Raw genomic sequence first — 13,859 nt, forward strand, 5'->3', positions numbered from 1 at the left:
AATGGATTAAACTCCCCAATTAAAAGATATAGATTCGCAGAATGGATCAAAAAAAATGAACCATCAATATGTTGCATACAAGAGACTCATCTTAGACACAGGGACACAAAGAAACTGAAAGTGAAAGGATGGAAAAAAATATTTCATGCAAGCTACAGCCAAAAGAAAGCAGGTGTAGCAATATTAATCTCAGATAAAATAGACTTCAAATGCAGGGATGTTTTGAGAGACAAAGAAGGCCACTACATACTAATAAAAGGGGCAATTCAGCAAGAAGAAATAACAATTGTAAATGTCTATGCACCCAATCAAGGTGCCACAAAATACATGAGAGAAACATTGGCAAAACTAAAGGAAGCAATTGATGTTTCCACAATAATTGTGGGAGACTTCAACACATCACTCTCTCCTATAGATAGATCAACCAGACAGAAGACCAATAAGGAAATTGAAAACCTAAACAATCTGATAAATGAATTAGATTTAACAGACATCTACAGGACATTACATCCCAAATCACCAGGATACACATACTTTTCTAGTGCTCACGGAACTTTCTCCAGAATAGATCATATTCTGGGACATAAAACAAGCCTCAATAAATTTAAAAAGATTGAAATTATTCAAAGCACATTCTCTGACCACAATGGAATACAATTAGAAGTCAATAACCATCAGAGACTTAGAAGATTCACAAATACCTGGAGGTTAAACAACACACTCCTAAACAATCAGTGGGTTAAAGAAGAAATAGCAAGAGAAATTGCTAAATATATAGAGACGAATGAAAATGAGAACACAACATACCAAAACCTATGGGATGCAGCAAAAGCAGTGTTAAGGGGGAAATTTATAGCACTAAACGCATATATTAAAAAGGAAGAAAGAGCCAAAATCAAAGAACTAATGGATCAACTGAAGAAGCTAGAAAATGAACAGCAAACCAATCCTAAACCAAGTACAAGAAAAGAAATAACAAGGATTAAAGCAGAAATAAATGACATAGAGAACAAAAAAACAATAGAAAGGATAAATATCACCAAAAGTTGGTTCTTTGAGAAGATCAACAAGATTGACAAGCCCCTAGCTAGACTGACAAAATCAAAACGAGAGAAGACCCATATAAACAAAATAATGAATGAAAAAGGTGACATAACTGCAGATCCTGAAGAAATTAAAAAAATTATAAGAGGATATTATGAACAACTGTATGGCAACAAACTGGATAATGTAGAAGAAATGGACAATTTCCTGGAAACATATGAACAACCTAGACTGACCAGAGAAGAAATAGAAGACCTCAACCAACCCATCACAAGCAAAGAGATCCAATCAGTCATCAAAAATCTTCCCACAAATAAATGCCCAGGGCCAGATGGCTTCACAGGGGAATTCTACCAAACTTTCCAGAAAGAACTGACACCAATCTTACTCAAACTCTTTCAAAACATTGAAAAAAATGGAACACTACCTAATTCATTTTATGAAGCTAACATCAATCTAATACCAAAACCAGGCAAAGATGCTACAAAAAAGGAAAACTACCGGCCAATCTCCCTAATGAATATAGATGCAAAAATCCTCAACAAAATACTTGCAAATCGAATCCAAAGACACATTAAAAAAATCATACACCATGACCAAGTGGGGTTCATTCCAGGCATGCAAGGATGGTTCAACATAAGAAAAACAATCAATGTATTACAACACATTAAAAACTCGAAAGGGAAAAATCAATTGATCATCTCAATAGATGCTGAAAAAGCATTTGACAAAATCCAACATCCGTTTTTGATAAAAACACTTCAAAAGGTAGGAATTGAAGGAAACTTCCTCAACATGATAAAGAGCATATATGAAAAACCCACAGCCAGCATAGTACTCAATGGTGAGAGACTGAAAGCCTTCCCTCTAAGATCAGGAACAAGACAAGGATGCCCGCTGTCACCACTGTTATTCAACATTGTGCTGGAAGTGCTAGCCAGGGCAATCCGGCAAGACAAAGAAATAAAAGGCATCCAAATTGGAAAAGAAGAAGTAAAACTGTCATTGTTTGCAGATGATATGATCTTATATCTAGAAAACCCTGAGAAATCAACGATACACCTACTAGAGCTAATAAACAAATTTAGCAAAGTAGCGGGATACAAGATTAATGCACATAAGTCAGTAATGTTTCTATATGCTAGAAATGAACAAACTGAAGAGACACTCAAGAAAAAGATACCATTTTCAATAGCAACTAAAAAAATCAAGTACCTAGGAATAAACTTAACCAAAGATGTAAAAGACCTATACAAAGAAAACTACATAACTCTACTAAAAGAAATAGAAGGGGACCTTAAAAGATGGAAAAATATTCCATGTTCATGGATAGGAAGGCTAAATGTCATTAAGATGTCAATTCTACCCAAACTCATCTACAGATTCAATGCAATCCCAATCAAAATTCCAACAACCTACTTTGCAGACTTGGAAAAGCTAGTTATCAAATTTATTTGGAAAGGGAAGATGCCTCGAATTGCTAAAGACACTTTAAAAAAGAAAAACGAAGTGGGAGGACTTACACTCCCTGACTTTGAAGCTTATTATAAAGCCACAGTTGCCAAAACAGCATGGTACTGGCACAAAGATAGACATATAGATCAATGGAATCGAATTGAGAATTCAGAGATAGACCCTCAGATCTATGGCCGACTGATCTTTGATAAAGCCCCCAAAGTCACCGAACTGAGCCATAATGGTCTTTTCAACAAATGGGGCTGGGAGAGTTGGATATCCATATCCAAAAGAATGAAAGAGGACCCCTACCTCACCCCCTACACAAAAATTAACTCAAAATGGACCAAAGATCTCAATATAAAAGAAAGTACCATTAAACTCCTAGAAGATAATGTAGGAAAACATCTTCAAGACCTTGTATTAGGAGGCCACTTCCTAGACTTTACACCCAAAGCACAAGCAACAAAAGAGAAAATAGATAAATGGGAACTCCTCAAGCTTAGAAGTTTCTGCACCTCAAAGGAATTTCTCAAAAAGGTAAAGAGGCAGCCAACTCAATGGGAAAAAATTTTTGGAAACCATGTATCTGACAAAAGACTGATATCTTGCATATACAAAGAAATCCTACAACTCAATGACAATAGTACAGACAGCCCAATTATAAAATGGGCAAAAGATATGAAAAGACAGTTCTCTGAAGAGGAAACACAAATGGCCAAGAAACACATGAAAAAATGTTCAGCTTCACTAGCTATTAGAGAGATGCAAATTAAGACCACGATGAGATACCATCTAACACCGGTTAGAATGGCTGCCATTAAACAAACAGGAAACTACAAATGCTGGAGGGGATGTGGAGAAATTGGAACTCTTATTCATTGTTGGTGGGACTGTATAATGGTTCAGCCACTCTGGAAGTCAGTCTGGCAGTTCCTTAGAAAACTAGAGATAGAGCTACCATTCGATCCAGCGATTGCACTTCTCGGGATATACCCGGAAGATCGGAAAGCAGTGACACGAACAGATATCTGCACGCCAATGTTCATAGCAGCATTATTCACAATTGCCAAGAGATGGAAACAACCCAAATGTCCATCAACAGATGAGTGGATAAATAAAATGTGGTATATACACACGATGGAATACTACGCGGCAGTAAGAAGGAATGATCTGGTGAAACATATGACAACATGGATGAACCTTGAAGACATAATGCTGAGCGAAATAAGCCAGGCACAAAAAGAGAAATATTATATGCTACCACTAATGTGAACTTTGAAAAATGTAAAACAAATGGTTTATAATGTAGAATGTAGGGGAACTAGCAGTAGAGAGCAATTAAGGAAGGGGGGAACAATAATCCAAGAAGAACAGATAAGCTATTTAACGTTCTGGGGATGCCCAGAAATGACTATGGTCTGTTAATTTCTGATGGATATAGTAGGAACAAGTTCACTGAAATGTTGCTATAGTATGTAACTTTCTTGGGGTAAAGTAGGAACATGTTGGAAGTTAAGCAGTTATCTTAGGTTAGTTGTCTTTTTCTTACTCCCTTGCTATGGTCTCTTTGAAATGTTCTTTTATTGTATGTTTGTTTTCTTTTTAACTTTTTTTTCATACAGTTGATTTGAAAAAAGAAGGGAAAGTTAAAAAAAAAAAAAAAAGAAAAAAGAAAAAAAAGGAAAAAAAAAAAAACAAAAAAAAAAAACGATGTAGTGCCCCCTTGAGGAGCCTGTGGAGAATGTAGGGGTATTCGCCTACCCCACCTCCATGGTTGCTAACATGACCACAGACATAGGGGACTGGTGGTTTGATGGGTTGAGCCCTCTACCATAAGTTTTACCCTTGGGAAGACGGTTGCTGCAAAGGAGAGGCTAGGCCTCCCTGTATTTGTGCCTAAGAGTCTCCTCCTGAATGCCTCTTTGTTGCTCAGATGTGGCCCTCTCTCTCTGGCTAAGCCAACTTGAAAGGTGAAATCACTGCCCTCCCCCCTACGTGGGATCAGACACCCAGGGAAGTGAATCTCCCTGGCAACGTGGAATATGACTCCCGGGGAGGAATGTAGACCCGGCATCGTGGGATGGAGAACATCTTCTTGACCAAAAGGGGGATGTGAAAGGAAATGAAATAAGCTTCAGTGGCAGAGAGATTCCAAAACGAGCCGAGAGATCACTCTGGTGGGCACTCTTACGCACACTTTAGACAACCTTTTTTAGGTTCTAAAGAATTGGGGTAGCTGGTGGTGGATACCTGAAACTATTAAACTACAACCCAGAACCCATGAATCTCGAAGACAGTTGTATAAAAATGTAGCTTATGAGGGGTGACAGTGGGATTGGGAATGCCATAAGGACCAAACTCCACTTTGTCTAGTTTATGGATCGATGTGTAGAAAAGTAGGGGAAGCAAACAAACAGACAAAGGTACCTAGTGTTCTTTTTTACTTCAATTGCTCTTTTTCACTCTAATTATTATTCTTGTTATTTTTGTGTGTGTGCTAATGAAGGTGTCAGGGATTGATTTAGGTGATGAATGTACAACTATGTAATGGTACTGTAAACAATCGAAAGTACAATTTGTTTTGTATGACTGCGTGGTATGTGAATATATCTCAATAAAATGATGATTAAAAAAAAAAAAAAAAAAGATTAATGCACATAAGTCAACAATGTTCCTATACACTAGAAATGACCTAACTGAAGAGTCACTCAAGAAAAAGATTCCATTCTCAATAGCAAGTAAAAAAATCAAATTTCTGGAATAATCTTAAAAAAGGATGGTAAAGACCTCTACACAGAAAATTACACAACTTTATTAAAAGAAACAGAAGGGGACATAAAGAGATGGAAAAATATTCCATGTTCCTAGATAGGAAGGCTAAATGTCATTAAGATGTCAGTCCTACATAAAGTGATCTACAGATTCAGTGCAATGCCAATTGAAATTCCAAAAATCTTCTTTGCAGAATTGGAAAGCTAGTAATCAAACATATTTGAAAATGTCTCAAATTGCTAAAAACATTCTAAAAAAGAAAAATGAAGTGGGAGGACTCACACTTCCTGACTTTGAAACTTCCTATAAAGCCACAGTATCAAAACAGCATGGTATTGGTACAAATACAGACATATTGATCAACGGAATTGAATTGAGAATTTGGAAATAGATCCCCAGATCTCCAGTCAACTGATGTTTTATAAGGCCCCCAAATCCACCGAACTTGGACATAACAGTCTCTTCAACAAATGGGGCTGGGAGAACTGGATATCCATATCCAAAAGAATGAAAGAGAACCCCTATCTCAAACCCTACACAAAAACTAATTCAAAGTGGATCAAAGACCTCAATATATGAGACAGTACCATAAAACTCCTAGAAGATAATGTAGGGAAACATCTTCAAGACCTAGTATTAGGTGGTCGCTTCTTAGACCTAACACTCAAAGCACAAGAAATGAAAGAAAAAATAGATAAATGGGAACTCCTCAAACTTAAAATCTTCTGGACCTCAAAGGAATTTGTCAAAAAGTAAAAGAGACAGTCAATTCAATGAGAAATAATATTTGTAAACCACATATCTGATAAGAGACTGATATCTTGCATATATAAAGAAATCCTACACCTCAACGACAATAGTACAAACAGCCCAATTATAACACGGGCAAAAGATATGAAAGGACGTTTCTCTGAAAAAGAAATACAAATGGCTAAAAAAAAACACAGGAAAAAAATGCTCATCTTCACTAGCTATTAGAGAGATGCAAATCAAGACTACAATGAGATATCTCACACCAGTAAGAAACTACGAATGTTGGAGAGGTATGGAGGAATTGGACCTCTTAGTCATTGCTGGTGGGACTGTATAATGCTACAGCCCCTCTGGAGGACAGTTAGGTGTTTCCTCAGTAAACTAGTTACCCTATGATCCAGAAATTTCACTTCTTGGTATATGTCCAGAAGGTCTGAAAGCAGTGACACAGATACTTGCACACCGATGTTCATAGCAGCAGTGTTTACAACTGCCAACAGATGGAAACAATCCAAATGTCCTTCAACAGAAGAGTGGATAAACAAAATCTGGTACACATGCACAATGGAACACTATGCACCAATAAGAAGGAATGAGGTCATAAAACATATGACAACATGGATGAACCTTGAAGACATAATGCTGAGTGAAATAAGCCAGACACAAAAGGAGAGATATTGTATGTTACCACTGATGTGAACCCTGAGAAAAATGTAAAATAAGTGTCTTAAAAGTAGAATACAGGGGATCTAGAAATAGAATCTAGTGAAGGGGGAACAATAATCTAATATACACAGCTATCTAGTGTATGGACAGCTGAGTAGAAAAATGGGGACAAAAATTTAATGAATCATAGGGAAGCAATGGGGATGCGATGTTTTTGGTGTTCTTTTTTACTTTCATTTTTATTCTTATTTGTACTTTTTGGTAGTAATGAAAATGTTCAACAATTGATTGCGTTGAACGCACAACTATATAAAATGATACTGTGAACACTTGATTATACACTGTGGATGATTGGATGTGAATATATCTCAATAAAACTGATTTTAAAAAAAGCATGGTGTGTCCAACCTACTTTCAAAGGTAATGGAGAGAGGGAAGAGGAATGGAAGGAAGGATCAGCAAATGTAGCAAAATGTCAAAAACAGTGGAGCTGGGGATGAAAGACAGGTGTGTATGTTGGTATTCTTTATTTTTGCAATTGTCTTGTAAGTTAGAAATTATTTCAATAATGTTAGAGAAAAAAAAAAAACAGAAAATAAGAGGGGTATTAAAAAGGCACAATACTCCTCCAAAAGGAGCCGAGAGGTCACTCTGGTGGGCACTCTTACGCACACTTTAGACAACCCTTTTTAGGTTCCAAAGAATTGGGGTAGCTGGTGGTGGATACCTGAAACTATCAAACTACAACCCAGAACCCATGAATCTCGAAGACAGTTGAATAAAAATGTAGCTTATGAGGGGTGACAATGGGATTGGGAAAGCCATAAGGACTACACTCCACTTTGTCTAGTTTATGGATGGATGAGTAGAAAAATAGGGGAAGGAAACAAACAGACAAAGGTATCCAGTGTTCTTTTTTACTTCAATTGCTCTTTTTCACTCTAATTATTATTCTTGTTATTTTTGTGTGTGTGCTAACGAAGGTGTCAGGGATTGATTTAGGTGATGAATGTACAACTATGTAATGGTACTGTGAACAATCGAAAGTACGATTTGTTTTGTTTGACTGTGTGGTATGTGAATATATTTCAATAAAATGAAGATTAAAAAAAAAAAAGGCACAATACAAAATATCAACTAAAACATTAATGGAGGCATTAAATAACCAAAAAATACATACAGACAACAAATAATGTGGAAGTTTTAAGTCTCTCATTGTAAGTAATTTTACCCATTATGCCAATCTCTGCTCTAATTATTCAGTTTAATACTTTTTCATTCAAAGTAAATAATTACTCAGAGCAGAGTTTGACATAATGGACAAAACATGGCACAACCATTTATTGCCTATAATAGACCCACTTCAGTTCCAAAGGCCCAGGGAGATTCAAAGTGAAAGAGTGTAAAATACTGAGATATTTCATGCAAGTAAACAAAAGAGTTAGGCTGGCTAGAATGATATCAGACAAAATTAAAACTAATATAGTTACAAAAGACAAAGAGGTATGTTATGTATCTATAAAAGACTCAATCTATAAAGAACATATAATAATTATAGTCATATGCAAGGAACAAAGAACACCAAAATACCTGAAGAAGAAAATGACAGTGTAGAAGGGAGAAACAGTTCTACCGTAACAGATGGGGTGTCCAATTTCCCACTTTCACAAATGGATGGAAAAACTAGACAGATGATCAATAAGGAAATAGAGGACTTGATCATCACTTACACCTACTAGATCCAGCAGAATATACATTCTTCTCATGGAACATTCCCAGAATAGACCATGTTACACCACAGGATGCATAAAAACATTGAAATAAGTATCTGCTTTGACCAAAGTAGAATAATATTAGAAATCAATAATGGAAGGGAAATTGGAAAGTTCTACAAAAATGTGAAAACTGAATAACACACTCAATCAACCATTGGGTCACAGATGAAATGATGAGTGAAATAAGAAAACACTTTGAGATAAACAGAAATGTATACACAAAACATCAAAACTTATTAAGATGTACTGGAAACATTGCTAAAAGAAAACTTTATAGCCATAAAAACCTATATTAAAAAAGAATAACCATCTCAAATCAATAACATAATTTTACAACTTAAGGAAATACAAAAAGAGCAAAGCAATCACAAATCCAGTAGAAGGAAGTAAATAAAGATCAGAGCAGAGATTAATTAAAGAATAGAAAAACAATAGAATCAAGCACAAAGGAAGTAAATAAAGATTAGAGCAGAGATTAATTAAAGAATAGAAAAACAATAGAATCAAGCACAACTAATGTTGGTTCTTTGAAAGATCAAGAAAATTGGAAATCCCATAGCTAGACTGATTAGGAATAACGGACAGAAGAATCAATTCACTAAAGTTAGTAGTGAAATTGGTGACATTGCTAACAACTTTATAGAAATAAAATGGGTTTAAGAGAACACTATAAGCAATTGTGCCCCAACAAATCAAATATCTTTGACAACATGGACCAATTCCTAGAAATACACCTCACCTTCTTTATAAAATTTTCTCTAAAAAATTTCTCTCCTGAAAAAAAAATCTTTTAGTGCATACTTTTTTAAAAATCTGGTATTTTAGGTAATTATGTATTCTATTTTTTAGGTTAATCCTACTTTTACATTACCGTTTATCTTTCTAGACTGGCTATTATGCAACATTCTTTTTTTTTTTTTAATCTTCATTTTATTGAGATATATTCACATACCACGCAGTCATACAAAACAAATCGTACATTCGATTGTTCACAGTACCATTACATAATTGTACATTCATCACCTAAATCAATCCCTGACACCTTCTTCAGCACACACCCAAAAATAACAAGAATAATAATTTAAGTGAAAAAGAGCAATTGAAGTAAAAAAGAACACTGGGTACCTTTGTCTGTTTGTTTGTTTCCTTCCCCTATTTTTCTACTCATCCATCCATAAACTAAGCAAAGTGGAATGTGGTCCTTATGGCTTTCCCAATCCCATTGTCACCCCTCATAAGTTACATTTTTATACAATTGTCTTCGAGATTCATGAGTTCTGGGTTGTAGTTTGATAGTTTCAGGTATCCACCACCAGCTACCCCAATTCTTTAGAACCTAAAAAGGGTTGTCTATATTGTGCGTAAGAGTGCCCATCACAGTGACCTCTCGGCTCCTTTTGGAATCTCTCTGCCACTGAAGCTTATTTCATTTCCTTTCACATCCCCCTTTTGGCCAAGATGTTCTCCGTCCCACGATGCCGGGTCTACATTCCTCCCCGGGAGTCATATTCCACGTTTATGCAACATTCTTAAGGGAAGTCATGATCTCATTGAGTCAGTGCTGTCAGTGAATGGAATTACACAGGCAAATAAAACAATCACTCATCTGCCCTGTGGTGTTTGAGTTTAGAAGAGATAATTTAAAGTAAAAATGACAATGTAACTTGTGTACATAGTATTTAACTATTGAACCACTTGGAAAGAACAGGTGTGTTTGCTGAAACGCTAAGGATTTAGCAGGGCAAAAATCTTAAAGAATTTGCTTGGGGTACAAATTGTTTTAATGGAAAAATGTACAAAATCCCAGCAACAGACTGCTCTCGGCAGAAACTGAAAGCAGAATGGACTGTAGGCAAATGGGCTGTGCTGGACTGCAGAGGGCAGCAGAAAGAAAGCATTCAGGGTTGGAAGGTTATGGTAAGTAAGCCCTATGGTCCTTGTTCTAAGGACAGTGGGAACCCATAGAAAGAGAATGACATGATGAGATACCTGTGTCCAAGAGAGCCCTTTAGGTGTATGGGACATTGATGAAAGGGCTAGAGTACACCAAGAGAAAATTTAGGAGTAAACTGGTGAATTTTAAATACTCAATAATGATAGCCCACAAGACTTGAAAGAAATGGGACCTGTGACATAGCATGTAATCTAGAAAATTAAAACAGGAATAATTTAATCCTCTTGCTTTGAATCCCACCTATGCCAAGTACAGATGACTTACAAGGGGCCTTAATCAACTTGAAGGGGATCCTGCTAGTGCAAACTGGGATAATTTGAGCCAGATGAGCACTTACTGAATATGTTCCCAGTGAATATGATAATGAGAAAATAGTGAGCAAAATAGAAGACATGAATCTTTAGTGCTATAACAAATGAAGAGGGAGCAAACAAGCCATTTGTAAGGTAAAAGTCAAATAAGAAATTTAGAAGCAGTGTTGAAAATGGAAAAAATAACCACTTGGCAATCATTAGAGAAGTGGTTGATTGGGTTGAGAGGCTGGTGGGTGGAGGATGGATGGGGACCACAATACTGATACACTCTCTGAATATGTCCTCATAAAACTTCACCCATTACAAAGTGGAAATGTGTTTTTGCATGTGGAGGAGCCTGACAGAAATTTCATCAGGTTATTAAGTTCTTATCACCAGTGGGTAAGGCAGGTGGATCTCCTCTCCTCCTGATGGGCTACACTGAGGAACGCATAGCTTCAGGCTGGGCTCTTCCTGGGAATGAAGGGCCTAACTCCCAAGAGGGGGCATTTATACTCCTTAAATTTGTCAGAGATGTGAAAATGAAAGAACTGCTCAGGAGGAGTTCCATGTTGAAGGAGACTAGAAAAATAGATATTTTGGGGAGAGTTTGGAAAGGGTGAGACAGTGAATAAAAGTTAAATGGGTCTGTGAATGGGATTACAGCATTGAAGCAAAGTTGATTTCCTGATCTGGGGTTTCTAGGAAAGCATCCTTGTTTTGTAGATAAATACCCTGGAATATTTTTGTGACATGTTAGTAGGAAAACGTGGATAACAACTGGGAAATCTTAGTGAAGGGATCAGTAGTTCTTTGTATGCACCTCTTATAATTTTTTATGTTTGATATTATTTCAAAATAAATTATCTGCAAAAATGTCCATATTGCTACCGTACCACTAAATTACTGGGAGACCAAATCTACCTAAATGCAGTTCAACCAAAGTTGTGAAAGCAATCAACCTTTTAAGAGTCTGGATGTTATTAAGGAGGAAATGTGTCATTTTTATATTAATAGCACTATGCCTTTGCTGTCCTGAATGATTTGGGCTGTTTGTGGAAACACTGAAATACCTGTATTCCAGTTTCTCACAGAACTCCTTCCTCTGCTGCATGTTTTGGAGACTGACTGCCCTTTACCCCAGGTTGTAAGCCATAAAGAAGTAGCAGGGGCATGCTACTCCAGAATTTCTTGTGCTCACTCTAGGGCCTCAAGAGGTGGCTCAGATCTTAGTTCAGATTTTCTGTACTTGGCTATCATTGTGTCAGTCTGCACGTGTGTGTTTCAGGGGATCCTATCTCTCTTTCCCCTCCAGGAAGTCTCTTGGGAGATATTAATGACTACAGGGCAATGAGGTAATGACTTGATCACAGCAGGGATTTGCAAAGTGGAGAAGTGCTGGGGGTTATGAAACGCTAGAATTTATCCTTGTATACCAATCTGGGAGGGAAGCAAATGTAATCAAGGCACTTCATGCACAAATTAGCATGTATTCAATTTTTATACAATATCAGATATATCTAACATATAGATGGTATAAATGAAGAAATACACTAGGCTGAAATCAAAAGTTTCTTGTAGAAAATAAATTGTAAAAGTTTGTGCAACTTATTAGATTGAGATGACATACTGAACCAAGAGAAATTAGTTAATATAACTCAAAAAAGCCTTGCAATATATAAAGGTGGATGGTTATTAGGCCTACTCCCAGTTCAGTGTATTTGGTTATTACAAAATCTAACTAGACATATGAGTACATTTTCAAATTTGAAAGTAAAAAGAGAAAAGTGAAGAAACTGAAAATGGTTCATCACTATTAGAAATACTGATTATTCTAGGAAATGGGTATATACAAAATGATGTGACTGTAGGTATACTGATTTCACCTTTCCATGGAAATATACAAAATTAAATTGATGCAGCCAGAGTTTGAATTTTCCACAGGAGAAATTTACTTTCAATGAATACATCTGATTTACAAAAAAACTGGCTCTGACATGGCCGTTCAATAAACTGATAATTTAAGTCCTACACGAATTTCATCTTAAGTCATTTTAATCAATATGCAATACTAGATACTGAAAATCACAATGCTGTTTTGAACATCAAAAACTGATTTCTGTTCATGAATTTTACTTAGTGCAAACTTATCTTAACTTGAAGATTGCATATCTTGTAAAATTCACATAAAGAAAACTAACCAATTTAAAGAATAATTCAGGGGGACTTAGGACATTCTCACGCTGTGCAAGTATCACCTCTATCTACTGATTGATTCATACAACTAGTACAGCATCAGTCACATTGAAACGACATTTCAGCAAGTAAAACTTAAAATTAATTTAACATCATCACTTGGTCATGAGAAACTGTACGATTTTTTTTATTTGAAAACAAGAAAAATTTAAAAACTATAATTCAAAAATTTTACTCAAAAGTTTGCTCTTATTAAAGCCAGGAAAGTAAAATTATTATAAATGTTGGAATCTGGGATAAATAACATAAATATGTTAATATGTAAATAAATGTTTATATGTAAATAACATAAAATTACTATTGGGAGCTCTATTGCCCGTACTTGTAAACTCGTCAACATTTTTTTCAACTATGTGAGCGGTGCAGGAAAAATTAACCAATAAAATGAATAAAAAGGCTTTCACCTCAGGCTCTGACATGGCTCAGCCAGGACCGGCCTGTCCCCAACTGCTCCAATGGGAGGCTGAAATATTTCGCATGTGCCTTTCAGTACTGCAGACGATTTTCTCCTCCTGAATCTCTATGAGGATTGTCTCTAGAAACAGTCCTTACTCCATAAGAAATCCCACAGCTTGCCGGATCCCGAGCTGGCAAAGCCCTCCATGAGTGGATTCTTCGGTAAAACACCTCTTGCTGAAATATTACCTGAGAAGGGAATAAACCACCTGGAAACGGACAGAAAATGAAGGTTTTGTACTCGCGCTCACTCAGGCGGAGGCAGCTGGCGCACTCCCGGGCCGCGGGCGCCTCCCGCGCGGGTCCCGCAGGAATTACGCGCTCGTCTTTCAGGCTGGTCGGGGAAGGAACAGGGAGGCATTTCCGGTGGGGTTTCATCTGACAAGGCCATTTCGTGCGCCCTCTATCGGCCGGCGGTCCACAGCTCGGGAA

General features: G+C 36.6%; 1 protein-coding gene and 1 pseudogene across 4 annotated transcripts in view; both read right to left on the minus strand.

Annotated features, from left to right (window-relative positions):
• Positions 1–13,747, minus strand: part of LOC119524569 (zinc finger protein 596-like) — a 131,102-nt gene extending 117,355 nt beyond the window's left edge. For all 4 annotated transcript variants that reach the window (XM_037823262.1, XM_037823261.1, XM_037823263.1 and 1 more), the window contains exon 1: positions 13,376–13,747. The gene's annotated coding sequence lies outside the window, so the exon portion shown is untranslated. The remainder of the gene's footprint in view (positions 1–13,375) is intronic.
• LOC119524510 overlaps positions 1–13,818 on the minus strand; it is a 47,298-nt pseudogene extending 33,480 nt beyond the window's left edge.
• Positions 13,819–13,859: the final 41 nt, after the last annotated feature.

The sequence above is a fragment of the Choloepus didactylus genome (genome assembly GCF_015220235.1).
Source record: "Choloepus didactylus isolate mChoDid1 chromosome 11 unlocalized genomic scaffold, mChoDid1.pri SUPER_11_unloc2, whole genome shotgun sequence".
Taxonomy (NCBI): domain Eukaryota; kingdom Metazoa; phylum Chordata; class Mammalia; order Pilosa; family Megalonychidae; genus Choloepus; species Choloepus didactylus.